The 21,329-nt window shown below is 44.5% G+C and overlaps 1 long non-coding RNA gene across 1 annotated transcript; it reads right to left on the reverse strand.

The window, feature by feature from the left end:
* Nucleotides 1–12,058: 12,058 nt before the first annotated feature.
* On the reverse strand, nucleotides 12,059–20,951 carry LOC145350937 (uncharacterized). Its single transcript, XR_013888267.1, has 2 exons — nucleotides 20,328–20,951; nucleotides 12,059–13,522 (listed from the first exon to the last, which is right to left on the reverse strand). It is a non-coding gene; the product is annotated as an uncharacterized LOC145350937 (long non-coding RNA).
* Nucleotides 20,952–21,329: the final 378 nt, after the last annotated feature.

Genomic DNA, 21,329 nt, shown 5'->3' on the forward strand with positions numbered 1-21,329 from the left:
ACTAAAGTGGAAAATTCAGCTGTAAGCGTTTGGCATTCCCTCCTTTGAAATGGCTCTGTGGTTATCAGACATAAGAAATAGGAGCAGGAGTAGGCCATCTAGTCCCTCGAGCCTGCCCCGCCATTCATTAAGATCATGGCTGATCTGAATGTGGTTCAGTTCCACTTACCCACCTGTTCCCCATAACCCTTAATTCCCTTATTGATCAGAAATCTATCTACCTGTCACTTAAACATATTCAATGAGGTAGCCTCCACCACTTCAATGGGCAGAGAATTCCAGAGATTCACTACCCTCTGAGAGAAGAAGTTCCTCCTCAACTCTGTTCTAAACTGACTCCCTCTTATTTTGAGGCTGTGTCCTCTAGTTCTTGTTTCCTTTCTAAGTGGAAAGAGTCTCTCTACCTCTACCCTATCTAGCCCCTTCATTATCTTATATGTCTCTGTAAGATCACCCCTCAGCCTTCTAAACTCCAACGAGTACAGGCCCAATCTACTCAATCTCTCCTCATAAGCTAACCCCCTCATCTCCGGTATCAACCTGGTGAACTTTCTCTGCACCTCCTCAAAGGCCAATATATCCTTTCGCAAATAAGGGGACCAAAATTGCACACAGTACTCCAGTTGCAGCCTCACCAGTACCTTGTACAAATGCAGCAAGACCTCCCTGCTTTTATATTCCACCCCCCTCACGATAAAGGCCAACATTCCGTTTGCCTTCTTGATCACCTGCAGTACCTGCCGACTGAGTTTTTGTGATTCATGCACAAGGACCCTCAGGTCGCTCTGCACAATAGCATCCTGCAACTTTTCACCATTTAAATAATAGTCCATTTTACTATTATTCCTTCCAAAGTGGATAATCTCACACTTGCCAAGATCGTACTCCATCTACCAGGTCCTCGCCCACTCACTGAGCCTATCCAAATCTCTCTGTAGACTTTCCGCGTCCTCCACGCAATTCGCTTTCCCACTCATCTTTGTGTCATCAGCAAACTTTGTTACCCTACACTCGGCCCCCTCCTCCAGGTTGTCTATGTATATGGTAAACAGTTGAGGCCCCAGCACCAATCACTGTGGCACACCACTAGTCACCAACTGCCAACCAGAAAAGCACCCATTTATTCCAACTCTCTGCTTCCTGTTAGATAGCCAATCCTCAATCCACGCTAACACTTTAACCCCAACTCCGTGTACCCTAATCTTCTGCAGCAACCTTTTGTGAGGCACCTTATCGAATGCCTTCTGGAAATCTAAAAACACTACATCCACCAGTTCCCCTCTGTCAACCGTACTCGCTACATCTTCATAAAAATCCAGCAAATTCGTCAAACACAAATTTACCTTCATGAATCCATGCTGCGTCTGCTTGATCTAACCATTCTTTTCCAGGTGTCCTGCTACTTCTTCTTTAATGATGAATTCCAGGATTTTCCAAACTACGGACGTTAAGCTAACTGGCCTGTAGTTACCTGCCTTTTGTCTGCTTCCTTTTTTAAACAGCGATGTAACATTAACTGTTTTCCAATCAGCCAGCACTTCCTCAAAGCTCAGCGAATTTTGATAAATTACTACTAACGCATCCATTATTACTTCTGCCATTTCTTTCAGTACCCTGGGATGCATTCCATCCAGGCCCGGGGACTTGTCTATCTTTAGTCCCATTAGTCTACCAAGCACTACCTCTTTAATCGTAGAAATCATAGAACCCTACAATGCAGAAAGAGGCCTGCACCGACCACAATCCCACCCAGGCCCTACACCCCCCATCCCTACATATTATACCCACTAATCCCTCTAAGCTATGCATCCCTGGATACTAAGGGGCAATTTCTTAGTATGACCAATCAACCTAACCTGCACATCTTTGGACTGTGGGAGGAAACCAAAGTACCCGGAGGAAACCCATGCAGACACGAGGAGAATGTGCAAACTCCACAGACAGTGACCCAAGCTGGGAATCGAACCCAGGACCCTGGAGCTGTGAAGCAGCAATGTTAACCACTGTGCTACCGTGCCACCCTCACTTTAGTATTACTATTTAGTAATAGTAATTGTTTTAAGGACCTTACCCCCTACAGTCCCTGAACTGTCAATTTTCGGTAAGTTATTTGTGCCCTGAAGACTGACATAAAAAACTTGTTTAAGGCCTCGGCCATTTCCTCGTTTCCCATTATTAAATCCCCCTTCTCATCTTCTGAGGGTCCAACATTTACTTTAGCCACTCTTTTCCTTTTTACATATTCGTAAAATCTTTTACTATCTATTTAGACTTTTTACTAGACCCTCCGAAAATCTGGAGAGATTAACCTTGTGTCATGGACAGGGTTTATGTATTTTATTCTTGCCCATGATCAAAGTTTTTAATCTGTGAGGTTGTTGTGTTTTCTTACCCTCAGAGTAATTTCTCCCAATTTAAATGATTTCCAGCAGCAAGGTTTTGTGAATTTAAAATTAAAAAAGATAATTTATTCTTGTATAATTGCCCTGGAGATTTAAAATTTGATGTTCTACATACTGGGTGGAATTTACTTTTTTTAAAATTAAATGTCAACATAAGCAGAAAAAAAAACATTGCTCTGTCTGTTGGCTCCACTATCGACCATTCCCAACATATTTTTTGAAACTTAGTTTAAAAAAACTCACGACATCATGCTGGCAGGGCAGAATCTGAACGAGTCTCCCCTCAACACCCCAATATAACAAAAATAAAAACAAGGATCCCACAGACATGGAGACCTCCTCCGCATCCAGTGGGGGACCCCCATGCACATGAAGAAACCCCTCCCAAGACATAGGGAACACCACTCCCTTACAGACTCAGGGACTCCCCTCTCACAGACACATGGATCCCCACCCACATAGGAAATCCCCTTTCCACGCACACGTGAACCCCCCATCCTCAAGAATCCTTGCCACTCGTGGACCACAACAACAGAATTTCTACCAGCACTGCCAAGCCTGGACACTGTCTCCTGGCACTAGGAGATAGTGCCTGGGGAAGTGCCTGGGTACTGCCTGGACATGACCCTTTCCCCCGTGGGCTGTACTTACCTGTGCACTTGTCCCTGTTTTACAAAATCTGTCACATCAGCGGGGGAGTGAATGCATATGTGGTGGCGACAATACACCAATCTTTCATGGCTGGGAATACCATTATGTCATCAGCAAAGAGGTGGGGACAATCCATTGGATAAATCCAATGGTGTGAAAGCTGCTTTGGGGCTTCCCTCTCGATTTCTCTTCCATCGCTGCCATTGCTGCCTGCTGAAAACTGGGGTGGAAAATCCCCCTCACAATATCTCACACCTACAAGGATTAGATGCAGATTAAAAAAAATTACGATCTGGAATTATTTCAGTTTCTTTGTAACAGTATTATATTTTCTTGGCTGAATATATGCTTTAGCAGGAGGAGAAATCTTGTAAAAGCAGAGAATCATCAGTGAGGCCTCTTATCGTTGAATTGTCAGAGGGTTGACTGTTAGATGAACCTACGGGTGGAATAGATGGGGGCAGAGAGACCTTCTCTCACTTTCCAGGCTTGGCTGTACATTACAAAGAACAAAGAACAAAAACAGCCTGGGAAACAGGCCCTTCGGCCCAACGAGCCCACGCCGCCATTTTAACATTACCAGTCCCCCCTCCATCCAGGACCCTTATCTATGCTTATGGCATTCCACATTGAGGGAAAACTAATTTAGGGACAATTTATTACCTCCAATCAGCCTAATAGCACATCTTTGGGGTGTGGGAGGAAACCGGAGCTCCCGGAGAAAACCCACACAAGCACGGGGAGAATGCGCAAACTCCCACAGATACTGGCTCAAATCCATGTGTCTGCACAGCAAACGTGTTGCCCAGCATCTGGTCCAGTTTAAGATTACACTAACGACATGAAGTACTAGGCTATTGTCGAACATCCAAGAGCAGCCCTTGTACGACCCATCACGTGTATGCCCCTCGTTGGACAACAAGGCAGACTGACTTAAAACCTGTGAATTAAAAGAGAAAAACATTAGTATCATTCCACATCCTTACACATTACCAGGGATGTCCCAAGGCTACTGAACCTTATTTAAAACAATCTCCTATATCCCTCCATCTCCAACCCTCTCATGTGCTTGTCTAAGTAACTCTTAAACAACTCCAGTGTGCCTGCCTCCACCACCTTGCTTGGCAGAGCATTCCACACCCTCACTACCCTCTGTGTGAAAAACCTCCCTCTAACATCCGAATTATACCTCGCTCCCCTCACCCTAAGCCCGTGGCCCCTCGCAAGGTGCTTTTCCAACATAGGAAAAAGCTTACCACTGTTTACTCTATCTATACCCTTCATAATCTTATATACCTCTATTAGATCTCCCCTCAGTCACCATCTTTCAAGGGAAAACAGCCCCAATTTGCTCAATCTTTCCTCATAACCCAGTCTTTCCATACCAGGCAGCATCCTGGTAAACCTTCTCTGCACTCTCTCCACGTCTTTCCAGTAGTAAGGTGACCAGAACTGGACGCAGTACTCCAAATGTGGCCTAACCAACGTCCTATACAGCTGCAACATTAGACTCCAGCTCCTATACTCTATACCCCTTCCTATAAAGGCTAACATACCATAAGCTTTCTTCACAGCCGTCTCCACTTGTACTGCCACCTCCAAAGACTTGTGCACTCGCATCCCCAGGTCCTACTGCGTTTCTATACTCTTTATAGGTCTACCCTTTATCATATAACTCCCCCCTACATTATTTCGGCCAAAATGCATCACCTCATATTTATCAGGATTAAACTCCATTTGCCATATACCTGCCCAATATACCAGCCTATCTATATCCCGTTGTATTGATAGACACTGCTCCTCACTGCCCGTCAATCCAGCCATCTTAGTGTCATCTGCAAATTTGCTGATCACACCACTTACTCCCTCTTCCAAGTCATTTATATATACTACAAAAAGAAGAGGTCCTAGTACTGAGCCCTGCGGCACACCATTAGTGACAAACCTCCAGCTAGAAAAGGACCCTTCCACTACTATTCTCTGTCTCCTCTTACCAAGCCAGTTCTCAACCCATCTAGATACCTGGCCTTGTATTCCATGAGCCTTAACCTTTTCAACCAACCTACCATGAGGGACTTTGTCAAATGCCTTACTAAAATCCATATAGACGTTGACTGCATAGTTGTCTTGCAGCTGGCTTGATGCTCAGGTGATGTTTCCAATTGCATTTGTTTCAGTTTTTGCTGTTATTTCAAAAGCAGGCACCAAACATGGCCACCTTATCCACATGACCTGTTTCAAATCCAAAGTCATTTTCCAAATAAGGTGGTTTGTTCAGCTGGTAATCGTTCTGGGTTTTGACTTTCCACATGCGGTGAGTTTCAGATGCTTTGTGTTTGTGATGAGAAGCTTTCATAATGCAATGAAAAGCTAATGAGATCTATTTCATATTCACCTAGCACCCACTGAGATTCAATGTCTCGATTGTCCCTGGTTGTTTCCGTTGATGGTTCACCCCTAACAAAACGGACGTGTGAATTTCACAAGTGCTGTAATTCATACTTTAATTAGGTACTTGCTTGAGTTTCAGGGGCTATCTGCAGTTGGATGCTGTCAAAACACATGATATGCTTCAGCCATCTTAAACAGCTTTCAGTGTCCACTTTTTAAAAATAAAAAGATGACTCAAGATGGCGCTGAATTGAGGCGACATCTTGAAAGCTGTGCCCAGCATACCTTCTAATTTTATCTTTTATTCTGGTTCTCTCCTTCTAAAACTTTACTCTAACTCTTTTAATTCTCTAACAATGCTCTTTTGCTACATGCTACATTATGCACTCTTTTTTCTTTCCCTACGTACGTTATGTTTTGTCTGTTTAGCTCGCAAGAAACAATACTTTTCACTATATACTAATACATGTGACAATAATAAATCAAATCAAATCAAAATGTATCATTAAAACTTGTAATATCTTTATGCCCATACTGGGCATGACATTTGAGTGGGAAATCTATTCCAATTTCATGTCTAACATGGAAAATATATTATGAATATCAGTAATACTGACATTGCACCTCAGAGCGGAATATACTGTACAGAGAAAAGTTAAACTCCATTGAACATTTTGTAATATTTAATTTGAAGTGTTTTGAATGAACATTTACAAATCTTATAAATATTTTTTAGAGGAATGATCTATTTCAACTTAGTTCCCTTATTACTTTATATGACTCAGTATCACATGTGCATCTTCAAGTTTTTACAATCTGTTCTAAATCAGTAGTGTTAGACTTGAAGTGGCAATGACACAGATGTGAAATGTTATCATTCATTTCTTTATAGAATCGTTTATGAGGTCACTACATAATTTTAGTAATTTTATGATTCTATCAAACACATTGATGATGGTATTTTAGAATTGCTATAAGTTGCATTGAATATCTCTGCAAGGTCTAATGCAACTAGTTCATTATATTTGTCCACAATAAAATGTAAAGAACTTGATACATTGGAAAAAAATACAATAAAATATTACACAAACTAAATATCCCTGTGATAAAAACTCAGTGTTAAATAATCACTGCAGACAGCAGCAAAACTAGATACATCCTTGCACATAGTGGATCCATTTGTGCTTCAACAGGACCTGTTAAGTTCATTCTTCATATACACCCGGTTCTGTTTTATTCAATTGAATTAACAGTTGCTGTGTGAATAAGTAAAAGACTAGGACTGATCGCTCAGTGGTCACGTTAGAAAGATGGCATTTGAGATTTCACACAGCTGTTAGATGAATGGAAAAAGCATTATACTGGAGGCCTACAATGGCTCAGCAGTTGGCAGCATGATTCTTGTTCACACAATGGCCAGACAAACGAAGAAGGCAGCAGGTTATAACCTCAAACCCGTCAGAAAAACAAGGAGCTTGTGAGGTTTCATTTACCCAGCTGTCTGTTTAAATGCCAAAGAACAGTGACAACTTTGTTTATAGACTGCAGCCCCCTTATATTACCACTATAAATACATTCTCTCCTAAGCTTTGAATCACAGTTTGTAGTGCTGCATGTAGATAAATACGCTATGTGACAATCTCCATTTTTTTCATTTTGGGATGAGCTGGAAGCCTCTTAAGCTTGTAATTATTATAGCACATTCTGGAAAAAAGCATAGAGTGCATTCATTGCTCTTTATGGGGAAAGAACTAAATTAGGTCAGGAAACAAGCAGGAGATTGTGATGCGCAATTGAAGCACCCATTTGTTGTGATGAGGGCAGCACACGGACATCATATTACCTGCTAATTTAAATGATAGTGGTGTGCAGCCTGGCACAAAATGTGCTGCTTAGTGGCAGTCTTTCTCTGCAGGGGCCCAAGTTCATGCAAGACTAGCACCACTCAAAATAACCTGCACTACTTAAAGCCAGCCTGCATGATTTAAAGACAAAGTGTATTCTGGTAGCAGCAACTGGTCTCAAAGTCTGAAAGCAGAAAGGGGAGTGGAGATGAAGTAGCAAGTCAGAATTGATAGGTGCAGGAGTGGGTATTGGCATTACCTGCTCAACATTTTCCAAAGAAATAACCCCTTCATCCCAGAAATCAGATGAGTTAACCTTCTTTGAACTGCTCCTAATGATATCCTTTATTAAGTAAAAAGGTCAAAACTAAGGCCCTGTACAGCTGAAGCAATATTTCTCTGCTTAATTCTCTGTGCAATAAATGCCAATGTTCCATTTGCTTTCCTAATCACCCGCTGCACATTTTCCCACATTAGACTTCATCTGTCAGGGCTCCAGTTCACACCACTCCCAGGATGGTGCAATCACTGGACAAACTACTGATTGCCTAGAGCAGCAAAATCTACAAAGGGGTGGGGTGGCAAAAAACTGAATGAACTTTTCTTGAAATGGTATCGCTAGACAAACAGGTTTCACCAATGTGAAGAAAATGTTTGGATCTTTTGATATACATCCACATATATTGACATTCATATAGAATTCCAGATACTTACATTGCAGTCCTTCCCAAAATTTCATATCTTATTCATCATTCTGTTCATGTTTATGCTTCTGTTTGTGCTTCATGTTTATATTTATTCTGTTCTGTTTATGCTTTACAATTCTGATTTGATTAATTATTGTCACATGTATTAGTATACAACGAAAAGTATTGCTTTTTGTGCGCTATACAGACAAAGCATACCATTCATAAAGAAGGAAAGGAGAGGGTGCAGAATGTAGTGTTACAGTCATAGCTAGGGTGCAGAGAAAGATCATTCAAAGGTCTGATGGCAGCAGGGAAGAAACAGTTTTTGAGTCAGATGGTGTGTGATCTCAGACTTTTGTACCTTTTTCCTGACAGAAAAGAAGGTGGAAGAGAGAATGTCTGGGGTACGTGGGGTCCTTAATTATGCTGGCTGATTTACTGAGGCAGCAGGTAGTGTAGACGGAGTCAATGGATGGGAAGCTGGTTTGCATGATGGACTGGGCTGGCTCATGACCCTTTGCAGTTGGACAGAGCAGGAGCCATACCAAGTTGTGATACATCATAGAAAGAATCCTTTCTGGTTGTATCTGTAAAAATTGGTGAGAGTTGTAGTGGATATTTTGGGCACCGTACTTACGCAAGGATATTTTGGCCTTGGAGGGAGTGCAGAGGAGGTTTACTCGGCTGATGCCGGAGTTGAGGGGGTTGAGCTATGAGGAGAGGCTGAATAAACTAGGCTTGTACTCGTTAGAGTTTAGAAGAATGAGGGGAGATCTCATTGAGACGTATAAGATGATGAATGGGATGGATAGGATAGAGGTGGAGAGACTCTTCCTGCTCAGAAAGGATAATAGGACTAGGGGGCACAGCCTCAAGATAAAGGGGGGGCGGTTTAGAACAGAGTTGAGGAGGAACTTCTTCACTCAAAGGGTGGTGAATCTCTGGAATTCTCTGCCCGTTGAAGTGGTGGAGGCTACCTCGCTAAATATTTTTAAGACGCCGGTTGATGGGTTTTTGATAAGAGAGGGGATTAAGGGTTATGGGGAGAGGGCGGGAATGTGCAACTGAGCCACGACAGATCAGCCATGATCTTATTGAATGGCGGGGCAGGCTCGAAGGGCTAGATGGCCTACTCCTGCTCCTATTTCTTATGTTCTTATGTTCTTATATGCCTTAGTCTCCTCAGAAAGTAGAGGTGTTGGTGGGCTTTCTTAATTATAGAATCGGTGTTGAAGGGCAAGGACAGATGTTGATGATCTGGACACCCAGAAACTTGAAGCTCTCAACCATTTCCACTCCATCACATTTGCGCATTTACATGACTATTCCAAAACTGCAAATCAGCAAATAATATCAAAGAACGCGATTTAATATGGCCCACTCTACTGTAATAATTTTAAATTGTGTACGTTATACATAAAATCATCTAGCGATTGTTGAAGGAATATATATATTAGAAGGGCGCAGGAGGATATGACAGAGCAACACCAGGCACATCTGAAAATGAGGTGTTAACTCGGTGAAGCCACAACATAGGACTATTTGCATGCCAAACAGCATAAGCAGCAAATAATAGAAAGAGCCAAGCAATTCCATAACCAATGGATCAGATCTAAGTTTTGCAGTCCTGCCATATCCAGCCGTGAATGGTGGTGGACAATTAAACAACTCAATGGGAAGAGGAAGCTCTATCCTTAATGATGGAGGAGCCTAGCACGTCAGTGCAAAAGATAAGGCTGAAACATTTGCAACAATCTTCAGCTGGAAATGCCAAGTGGATAATCTATTTTGGCCCGCTCTGGAGGGCCCCAACATCACAGATGTCAGTCTTCAGGCAATTCAATTCACTCCACATGATATCAAGAAATGGCTGCAGTCCCTGGATACTGCAAAGGCTATGGGCCCTGACAATATTCCAGCAATGGTACTGAAGACTTGTGCTGCAAACTTGCCACGCACCTAGCCTAGCTGTTCCAGTACAACTACACTGTGGCAATGTGGAAAATTGTCCAGGTATGTCCTGTGCGCAAGAAACAGGCCAGTATGGTAGCACAGTGACTAGTACAGGGACCTGGGTTCGATTATGGCCTTGGGTGACTCTCTGTGTGGTATTTGCATGTTCTCCCCGTGTCTGCGTGAATTTCCTCTGGGTGCTCTGGTTTCCTCCCACAGTCCAGAGATATGTAGGTTAGGTGGATTAACTATGGTAAATATGTGGGTTTGCAGGGATAGGGTGGGGGAGAGAGCCTGGGTAATATACTCTGTCAGAGAATTGGTGCAAACTTAATGGGCCGTACGGCCTTTTCTGCATTGTAGGGATTCTATGATTCTACAATATGCAACCAGGCCAATTACCATCCATCAGTCTACTTGATCATCAGTGAAGTGATGGAGGGGGTCATCAACAGTGCTATCAAGCAGCATATACTGAGCAATAGGCTGTTCAAGGTCATCCAGTTTGGGTTCTGCCAGGATCACTCAGCTCCTGACCTCATTACGGTCTTGTTACAAACATGGACAAAAGAACAAAATGCTAGAGGTAAGGTAACAGTGACTACTCCTGATATCAAGACAGCATTTGACCAAGTATGGGACCAAGGAGCTCTAGCAAAACAGGAATCAATGAGAATCAGGGGGAAATCTCTCTGCTGGTAGGAGTCATACCTGGCACAAAGGAAGATGGTTGTGGTGGTTGGAGGTCAATCATCTCAGCTCTAGGATATCACTGCAGAGGTTTCTCAGGCTAATGTCCTAGGTCCAACCATCTTCGACTGTTTCATCAATAACCTTCCTTCCATCATAAGGTTAGAAATGGGGATGTTTGCAGATGCCTACACAATGTTCAGCACCATTCACAACTTCTCAGATACTGAAGCAGTTCATGTTCAAATGCAGCAAGACCTGAACAATATCCAGGTTTGGGCTGACAAATGGCAATCAACATTTGTGCTACACAAGTGTCAGGTAATGACCATCTCCAACAAGGTAGGCTCTAACCACCGCCCCTTGATATTCGATGGCATTACCATCACTGAATTACGCACTATCAACATCCTGGGGGTTACCATTGACCAGAAATTGAACCGGACTAGCCATATAAATACCATGACAGATCAAAGGCTCGGAATCTGGCTGTGAGTAGCTCACTTCCTGACCCCACAAAGCCAGTCCACCATCTACAAGCCACAAGTGTGTGATAGAATACTCTTCACGTGCCTGGATGAGTGCAGCTCCAACTACACTCAAGAAACTCAACACCATCCAGGATAAAGCAGCCCATTTAAATGGCACCTCACTATCTTCAACATTCACTCACTTTACCACCAGTGCACAATGGCAGCAGTCTGTCCTATTCACAAGATGTACTGCAGCTATACATTTCTGACACCATCACAGTGACAGTGAACCAAATATAACCTGGTTTGTCCTCTCTTACTCTCTGGTAGTTATGTCTCCTTTGAATATCTGACCTTGTTCCATCTCTGCAGATAGTTAGTTGTGGTCCACAAAGGACCATTGGCATCTCTCTCCATTAGAGAGAGAGAGACAATTGGTTATATAATGAGGGATACCACTCTGCAAGCATGGAACAAGGTCAGGATACAGACCTCCCTCAACTACCACAGTTGATTGAACCTGTGCTGTTGGCAGCACTCTGCACCTCATTCTAGGCATCTATGCTAACCAACCTTCTTGTTTATAACCTCTACAACCCATCCAAATACTATTTCTTACCACGATAACTTGATTGTTTTATTTCCCTTCTGTCCTGAATAACATCTCATCCTGAGTGACTTCAACCTCTATCTCAACACCTCTATCTCTCTCCTCTGAGTACATTATCCTCCTATTTGCTTAATCTCTTTCTCCATGTAAATTCTCTAACTGATATTCATGGCCACTATCTTGACTTTACCATCTCACAACTACCCCCATTGTATCAATCACAGATGTTATAGTTCAGGTCAGAAACTCCAAAGTGTTGTATAGAGCCCAACTGGATCCTAAGTTTTGCATTTTGAATTTGGCTGGGATAAGCATGAAAGTTTATATTCAGGTATGATTCAAATGACCCAGTAGGGAGCTTTTATCAAACAAAGTTTAATTAAGAATGTAGTTAAATTAGCAATAGCTTTTATCAATTACAAACAGAAACAAAACAACCACATTAATGTATAACCCTTAACAAATATATCTAAGATATTCCAATCAAAACCAAAATTTCCTTTAGACAAAACCCTTTTCACACGTTTAACATTCAAAACAGTCCGAAGTCAGAACAGTTTCCCAGATCAGGGAACCTCTAGGCAAATTATCAACAGCAGGTCCTCCCCTTCAGAAAGGCAACTCTTTGTTTTCAGATAATCCACAGAACTTCCAAAACCCAAGGGGAGAGAGAGAGAGAGAGAGAGAGAGAGAAAGAGAGAAAGCATACCGTTCATAGAGAAGGAAAGGAGAGGATGCAGAATGTAGTGTTACAATCATAGCTAAGGTGTAGAGAAAGATAAACTTCATATGAGGTAGGTCTATTCAAAAGTCTGATGGCAGCAGGGATGAAGCTGTTCTTGAGTCAATTGGTATGTGATCTCAGACTTGTGTACTTTTTTCTCAATGTAATTAGATGCAAGAGAATATGTCTGGGGTGGCTGGTGTCCTTGATTATGCTGGCTGTTTTTCCGAGGCAGCAAGAAATGTAGACAGTATCAGTGGGAGGGAGGCTGGTTTGAGTGATGAACTGGGCTTCATTCATGACCCTTTGTAGTTTTGTGTGGTCTTAGACAGAGCAGGAACCATACCAAAGAGTGGTACAACTAGAAAGGCTGCTTTCTATGGTTCATCTGTAAAAGTTGGTGAGTGTCATAGTTGACATACCAAGTTTTGTTAGCCTCCTGATGAAGTAAAGGTGCTTCCTTAACAAATCATCAGCACGAAGGGAACAAGACAAATTGTTGGTGATCTAGACTCCTAGAAACTTCAAGCTCTCAACCATTTCCACTTCATCCCCATTGAGGTAGACAGCGGCATGTTCTCTATGACTCTCCCTGCAGTCGATGACTATCTCCTTTGTTTTGTTGATATTGAGGGAGAGATTATTGTCATAGCACAAATTCACAAGATTCTCTATCTTTTCTGTACTCCGTCTTATCATTGCTTGAGATCTGACCCACTACAGTGGTGCCATCAGCAAACTTAGAAAATCAAGCTGGAGGGGTATTTGGCCACACAGTTCTAAATATATAAGGAGTATTGTAAGGGGCTGAGACACAGCCTTGGGGGGCACCGGTGTTGAGGATTATAGTGGAGGAGGTGTTGTTGCCTATCTTTACTGATTGCGATCTGTGGGTTAGGAAGTTCAAGATCCAGTTGCAGAGGGAGGAGCTGAGCTAAGGTCACAGAGTTTGGAGATGATACTGCTTCTAGCTTAGGTCGAAGTAAGTGAATTTTTCCTGGAAAACCGTAAGTGGATGAGGGCTCCTGCTGAGATCTTCTCCCTCCTCTTCCTCCTGTGAGCAGCTTGACCTTTTCTTCACTCTTTCTCCATCTCCTACAAACAACAATGTAATAATGATTAGATAACCTGTATTAGTGATGCTAGTTATGAAATAAGCATTGACCAGGACATCAGACAGAATCCCCTCGATACCTTTAAATAAATTAATAAATAATACCGTGGGACCTTTAACACAGTGGCCTAATTGTTAGCACTGCTGCCTCACGGCACCAGGAACCTGGGTTCAATTCCAGCCTTAAGTGATTGTGTGGAGTTTGCACATTCTCTCCATGTTTGCCTGAGTTTCTTCTGGGTGCTCTGGTTTCCTCCCATTGTTTAAAGATGTGTGGGTTAGGTGGATTGGCCATGCTAAATTGCCCCCTGATGTCCAAAGATGTGTAGGTTAGGGGGATTAGTGGGGTAAATGCACTAGAGATAGGGTGGGGAGGGGATGGGCCTGGGTAAAATGATTTTGCAGAGTCGGTATGATTCTATAACATCCGTCTGAGATGGCAGACCTGATATGCAAGACAGCACCTCCCTACTGCAATAAAATGCCAGCCTAGATTATTTACTCAACTGAATCTACAATCTTCTGACTTAGTGGTTAGATTTTCAGATAATCACTGTGACCACTATCTGAGCCATGTTCCCTGATGTGCACCACGTGTCTCACTCATTCACTATGCTATCTTGACTGTCTCCTTGCTGTCTGGTATTTATAATTCTAGAAACTTAAACATTCTTTTCCAGTTCCACAACACTTTCTCCTGCCTGATTTACAAACAACTCAGTTTTTCTCGATAGTTAGGCAAATCTGTGTGCAATGGCTGCTGCTTGCACCTGAGTAGGCTAACAGCAGGACTGCCAGCATAATATTCCCAGTAAGTTGCTGGTGACTGTTGTGGCCCCTTATTCAAAGGGAAATCAGCAAGTTAGGCAGAAAACAGGAAGTAAGAAGAGAAGGTGTAAGGTGCGAAGAAGGGCATGAGGCAATCAGGAGGAGGGAATGTTTGCCTGTGATTTAAATATGGAACCAGTAACAGCACCCCCACTCTTCCTAACTACACACTGAGGAAAGTATAAAATGTTGTACTTAGCTCTTAGGCGTCAGCATCCAGGGGTCCCTTTAGGTCCAGCTGGCTTTTTGCTGTCCATTCAGCACAGATTTCCGCATTTAATCACAATCCAATCTGGCAAAGGGAGCCTGAAACATGAATTAGGTGCCTGATTTGCATCAACAATAGGCCTAACTCCTGTTTCAAAAAGGCACCTGACAACTACAAGGCATCCTAATTAATGTGGCATGGAGCATATGTTCAACATGGTCCACGCACGTGTCCCGTGCCATATTGTACTGTTCAGCAATCATTTATCATCCAAAAAAAAGGGTTGAACTTCTCGGCCTTAATTTTTCACACACAAATTTCAATCACATTTTAAGCTGCAAATAAAAAAAAAGTAACGCACAATACAGGAGACTCCATGGTGATCTAGTTTCCCCACTGGTGAAGTTACTGGGTTCATGTTCAAGTCCTGACTGTCAGTGAGACTTGTACACATTGACTGGACAGGTTTTGAAAGTTGTAAATTGAGTAACAATGCAAGACTCCACCCAACGGGTGGGGAGCAGCAGGAGATACAAACCTGCTGGAACAGCAAGACCTCACAAGAATGATCCTCCCATCAAATAATAAGAACATAAGAACATAAGAAATAGGAGCAGGAGTAGGCCATCTAGCCCTTCGAGCCTGCCCCGCCATTCAATAAGATCATGGCTGATCTGTCGTGGCTCAGTTGCACATTCCCGCCCTCTCCCCATTACCCTTAATCCCCTCTCTCATCAAAAACCCATCAACCCGCGTCTTAAAGATATTTAGCAAGGTAGCCTCCACCACTTCAACGGGCAGAGAATTCCAGAGATTCACCACCCTTTGAGTGAAGAAGTTCCTCCTCAACTCCGTTCTAAACCGCCCCCCCTTTATCTTGAGGCTGTGCCCCCTAGTCCTACTATCCTTTCTGAGCAGGAAGAGCCTCTCCACCTCTATCCTATCCATCCCATTCATCATCTTATACGTCTCAATGAGATCTCCCCTCATTCTTCTAAACTCTAACGAGTACAAGCCTAGTTTATTCAGCCTCTCCTCATAGCTCAACCCCCTCAACTCCGGCATCAGCCTAGTAAACCTCCTCTGCACTCCCTCCAAGGCCAAAATATCCTTGCGTAAGTACGGCGCCCAAAACTGCACACAGTACTCCAGCTGCGGCCTCACCAATGCCCTATACAGCCGCAGCAAGACCTCCCTACTTTTATATTCAATCCCCCTCGCTATGAAGGCCATGAGTCATACCATAGTCTAATCAGTTCTCAGATCAACTGATCTTTGCTCATTCTAACTGAACTTTAAGCAGCTATAAAGGAATGTGTTAAAAATGGTATGAAATGCCGCATAAATTCTAACACTGCTACTTTGTTCAATGTACAAATGGCGGGGGGGAGGGGGTGTTAAAGAGAAACAAGAAGCATTTTTTCCCAAAAATATACTTTATTCATTAAATATCTAATAGAACATTACAAAACAATTGAAAATGACCATCACAGCGAGTGCAATAATATTTATAGCTACATAGAATGTGTTGCACCTTGAAGTGCTTCAATCCAATTATGATACATGTAGAGGAGGCAATGGCTTAGTGGTATTATCATTATGCTATTAACCTGGGAACCCAGGTTCAAATCCCACCATGGCAGGTGGTAGAATTTGAATTCAATAAAACATATATGGAATTAAGAATCTACTGATGAGTGTGAAACAAGGGGGGTGCAGATGGAGCAACTGCTCCCCCAAGCACATTTTTTCAGAAGTGGCGCCTTTTATATTCACTAACTCCCGCCCACACATAACCTCCTGACTGACAGCTCGATGAACCAATCGGGAGCAAGACTCCTCAATCACTAACTGACAAGTTTATGGAGAGGCTGGAAACTGTATTGGGAATGTATATAACCTAGGAACTGAATGGCAGAAACACTCATATAAAGTGCAGTAAGGTGAGCGGGTAAACACGCCGATACTCGTTTATTAATTACACTGTATCTTTTAATTCTGTCACAAAGCTGAGCCAGAAATTATGAAGTTGAAATGTCCCATTTCCCTGTTGAAATTAACAATCTGGCAGCACTCCTGAGATTATAGTGTCAGAGAGAATTATTCATTGTCCTTCCTACTGTCTGCAAATGTTCACATGAGGGGATTTTGAATGCCTTTTGAACTTTGTGCATGGAATTCATTAATTACAGCCTACCTGTGATTATTGCATTTTTTAAAGAAATGTATATTTTGTGGTTATATATTGTGGTTTATGGGGAAGACCCACACCCAACCCCCTGACTGACAGCTTGATAAGCCAAACCGAAGCATGGCCTCTCAGTCACTAACTCCCACCCACACCCAACCTCCTGACTGACAGCTCGATAAACCAACCCTAGAATGATATGTCACCCCCCCCCCCACCCCCCCCCACCGCTCCGCCAATCCAGTACACGGGACCTCAGTCAGTGCTGACTGACAGCTGAGTCCACCAATCAAAGCACGGCACATCCGCAAGCTCTGCCAATCTGGACACGGCTCCCCAGCCCCACTCTCAGTGGGACAGCCCGGTCTATGGATGAACATCAGGATTCAGCAGACAGCAGTAGTCATTTTTCAGAAGTGGCGCCTTTTCAAAAATAAATGCTTTTTTAAAGAAAAGAAAATAAATTACTCAGAAAAGAACGGTTGTTTCGTGTGCGATGTGATGATGTCAGCATGGGGCGGGGCCTGGACACAGCGGGCGGGGATTGGTGCAATAGTAATGAGAGGGTGGTCATTTTTTATGTTAGCGGGTGTTAGCGATGGAAAGATGGTAGGAGTGGAGGGCCTGAATGACATTATTGTTACCAGAGAGGCAGTGCTCGACAGACTGGAGGGACTGATTGTGGACAAGTCCCCAGGACCGAATGGAATGCATCCAAGGGTTCTGAAAGAAATGGCGGAGGTGATAGTGGATGCCTTGATGATTATTTTCCAAACCTCGCTGGATTCCGGGGAAGTGCCGGAAGATTGGAAAACGGCTAATGGTACGCCGTTGTTTAAGAAGGATGGCAGGCAAACGGCAGGGAATTATAGGCCGGTTAGTTTAACGTCTGTTGTAGGTAAAGGAGAAAATAGCGAGGCATCTTGAGGAGAATTGTTTGATAGAGCATACGCAGCACGGTTTCGTTAAGGGGAAGTCGTGTCTGACGAATTTATTGGAGTTCTATGAGGATGTGTCTAGGGCGGTGGATAGAGGAGAGCCGGTGGATGTGGTGTTTCTTGATTTTCAGAAGGCGTTTGATAAGGTGCTGCACAAGAAGTTATTACAGAAGGTTAGGGGGCATGGAGTTGGGGGTAGGGTGTTAGCGTGGATAGGGGATTGGCTGTCAAATAGGAGGCAGAGAGTGGGGGTCAATGGGTGCTATTCGGATTGGCGGTTGGTGACTAGTGGAGTGCCCCAGGGATCGGTGCTGGGGCTTCAGCTATTTACCATTTATATAGATGATCTGGAGGAGGGAACCGAGTGTATGGTGTCGAAATTTGCTGATGACACCAAGATTGGTGGAATGGCAAATTGTGCGGAGGGTGTGGAAAGTCTGCAGAAGGATCTAGATAGGCTGGGCGAATGGGCCAGGAACTGGCAAATGGAATTTAATGTTAGCAAGTATGAAGTTGTCCACTTTGGTAGGAATAATGGTAGGAAGGACTATTACTTACATGGCAAAAAACTGCAGCATGCAACGGTGCAGAGGAACCTCGGGGTCCTTGTGCATGAGTCGCAAAAACTCAGCCTGCAGGTGCAGCATGTGGTCAGGTAGGCGAATGGGATGCTGACCTTCATAGCGAGGGGGATTGAATATAAAAGTAGGGAGGTCTTGCTGCAGCTGTATAGGGCATTGGTGAGGCCGCAGCTGGAGTACCGTGTGCAGTTTTGGTCGCCGCACTTACGCAAGGATATTTTGGCCTTGGAGGGAGTGCAGAGGCGGTTTACTAGGCTGATACCGGAGTTGAGGGGGTTGAACTATGAGGAGAGGCTGAATAAACTAGGCTTGTACTCGTTAGAGTTTAGAAGAATGAGGGGAGATCTCATTGAGACGTATAAGATGATGAATGGGATGGATAGGATAGAGGTGGAGAGGCTCTTCCCGCTCAGAAAGGACAGTAGGACTAGAGGGCACAGCGTCAAGATAAAGCGGGGGCGGTTTAGAACGGAGTTGAGGAGGAACTTCTTCACTCAAAGGGTGGTGAATCTCTGGAATTCTCTGCCCATTGAAGTGGTGGAGGCTGCCTCACTAAATATATTTAAGACGCGGGTTGATAGGTTTTTGATAGGCAAGGGGATTAAGGGTTATGGGGAAAGGGCGGGAAAGTGGAACTGAGCCATGACAGATCAGCCATGATCTTGTTGAATGGCGGGGCAGGCTCAAAGGGCTAGATGGCCTACTCCTGCTCATATTTCTTATGTTCTTATGTTGTGGCTCCTTTTTTATGTGCTCGCTCCCCCTAACCTTCGAACCTGGCTATGCCACTGCATGAAACCATTGTCAATTGTCAGAAAAACCCATCTCATTCACTAATGTCCTTTAGGGAAGGAAATCTGCTGCCCTTCCCAGTCCATGTGGCTCCAGAGCCACAGCAATGTGGTTGATTCTCACTACCCTCCAAAAGCAACAAGGGATGGACAATAAATGCTGGCCAACCAACAACACTCATGTCCCACGAATGAATGATTTAATGTTAAGTGCACACACACCCTTCAGGTGTATAAAATTTCCAGTCCCTGGGTTATGCAAAGTTACAAAGAGGAGGGCTGAATTTTCCCAGCCCAAGTGCTATGGGTGGGGGGGGGGGGGGGTTGGAGGGCTGCCAATATGGCAAAGTAAGGCACTGGGAGGAGAGCCCTATCTCACCTGAATCTCTTCCCTCTGCGCACTGCAGAGGTCAGAATTGGGAATCTCATTAAAAACCCAGGGTGGGGCAGGACCTATTCGCACCAGAGTTTGACAGTTCTGGAACTCTGTGCACACAAAGTGGCCCCGATCAGTCAGCCTCCCTGTTTGCTCAATCCTAGCTCAATCGCTAGCCAGCCTAGGACCACCGCAGTCCTACTCCCTCAGCCACCCCCCCCCCCCACCCCACAGCCCAATCACAGCCCCCCACAACAATTCCTGGGTTAGCCCCACCTCGACCCCCAGCCCCTGCCTTGGAGCGCCACAATGCCCAGCCCAACCCTCCGAGCAGCGGTGATTTCCCCCCCCACACTCCTCACCTTGGCTGACCTCCCCTCTACTGACCCACCTCCTTGGGTCAGACACTGCACCCCACCCGCCCCCCCCCCCCCCCCCCCGGGAGGCAGACCCCATCCCCGTCAGCCCACCCCAATCGCTGGCCTTCCACCACCCAGACCGATCCCCATGCAGAGTGGCAGTGGGACACCCCATCCCGATTGCTCCTCGGCCCTGCCCACAATAGACCCTGCCATGGTACTTTGCCCCTTGGGTAGTGCCAGGGAGCACAAGCTGGCACTGCCAGAGTACCCATGCCCAGGGGGCACCAGCCCCTGCTGTCCAACCCCTGGGGGGGAAGCCACAATTGCTCCCCTTCATCCCAGCGGGTCTCCTGCTGGTTCCCCGAACTGGGAAGATACTCTAAACCCCAATGGAATGAAGTACCCCTGGACAGGTGGGAGATGCTATCAGGCCCGGCAAGTTCCATGCCGAGTCCAATAATCACATTTAAACTACATTTAAAATATATATGTAAAACAGATTTAAACTACTCACCTCTCTTCCCACCGGCTTCCAGCACGGTCCTGACTGTGCCTTCCCTGGCTCTGGGAGATGTGAATGCGTCGGGAACGCAAGCGCGAGTCCCGCAAAACGGCCGACACGCGGTTCTCCCGACTGGAGCTGGCAGAAAATTTGCAAGGTCACAATGGGAGTATCACCCCCTACATTTCTGTAGGCATCATTCCCTCATTGTGGGGAGACCATCTGATAAATCCTGGTGGCATCGCAGTGGGTTCCTGGCTGAGTCCCTCCTGAATAGAGGGATCCTGGCAGCAACAGTCAAGCCTCCCTTGCTGTTGTCACTGAAACAAACCCCATCCTCTGTCCGATCACCACGCCCTGCTTACCTGGCTGCCCCAGAGGGACTTATTAATCTTTGAGGGAACCTCAGCATTGCAGTGCCCTCGCCGTGGTTTAACAGCCTCAGCAATGGCAAGCCACCAACATGCTGCCAAGGCTGCCAACCCTTTGATTTGGCCAACAGCTCTGCAGTGCAGACCGCTACGCTCAATTCGATGGCGATGCTGACAGCAGCCTCTCAATTGGCCGCTGACAGCTGCAAGGTCCTGTGCACACTGGAGCAGGGTTGCCACCCGCTTTCGACCTTCATGGTAGCATTTGTCCTCTTCTGAAAAGCTTAGGGCAGAATTTATAAATACCAGAGACTGATTTATTGTGTGAAAATAATTTATTTTCAAGTGTTTCAATAAGAAGCTAAGTAGTTATTAGCTGGATGAGTTTTGGGGAGTACAGTACAGCCATTATCAGCAGTTACATGTGGGGAATTTGGTAAAGCTGGAATGTGAATTATCTTACCTCACTGATTTTTAGGTGTGGTGAGGAAGATTAAATTAAATATCTAAAGAACTTAATGATTATCTAAAATAGATTGGTGGGTAGATTACCCAGCAAAGATTTCTTAAAATCAGCTGAGCAGAGACAATGTCCATCTCCACACAGAGAGTTAAAATAGTGAAGAAAGTTTAGCCCATATGG

The sequence above is a fragment of the Carcharhinus amblyrhynchos genome, chromosome 12 (assembly GCF_965287045.1).
Source record: "Carcharhinus amblyrhynchos chromosome 12, sCarAmb.v2.hapA, whole genome shotgun sequence".
NCBI classification, from domain to species: domain Eukaryota; kingdom Metazoa; phylum Chordata; class Chondrichthyes; order Carcharhiniformes; family Carcharhinidae; genus Carcharhinus; species Carcharhinus amblyrhynchos.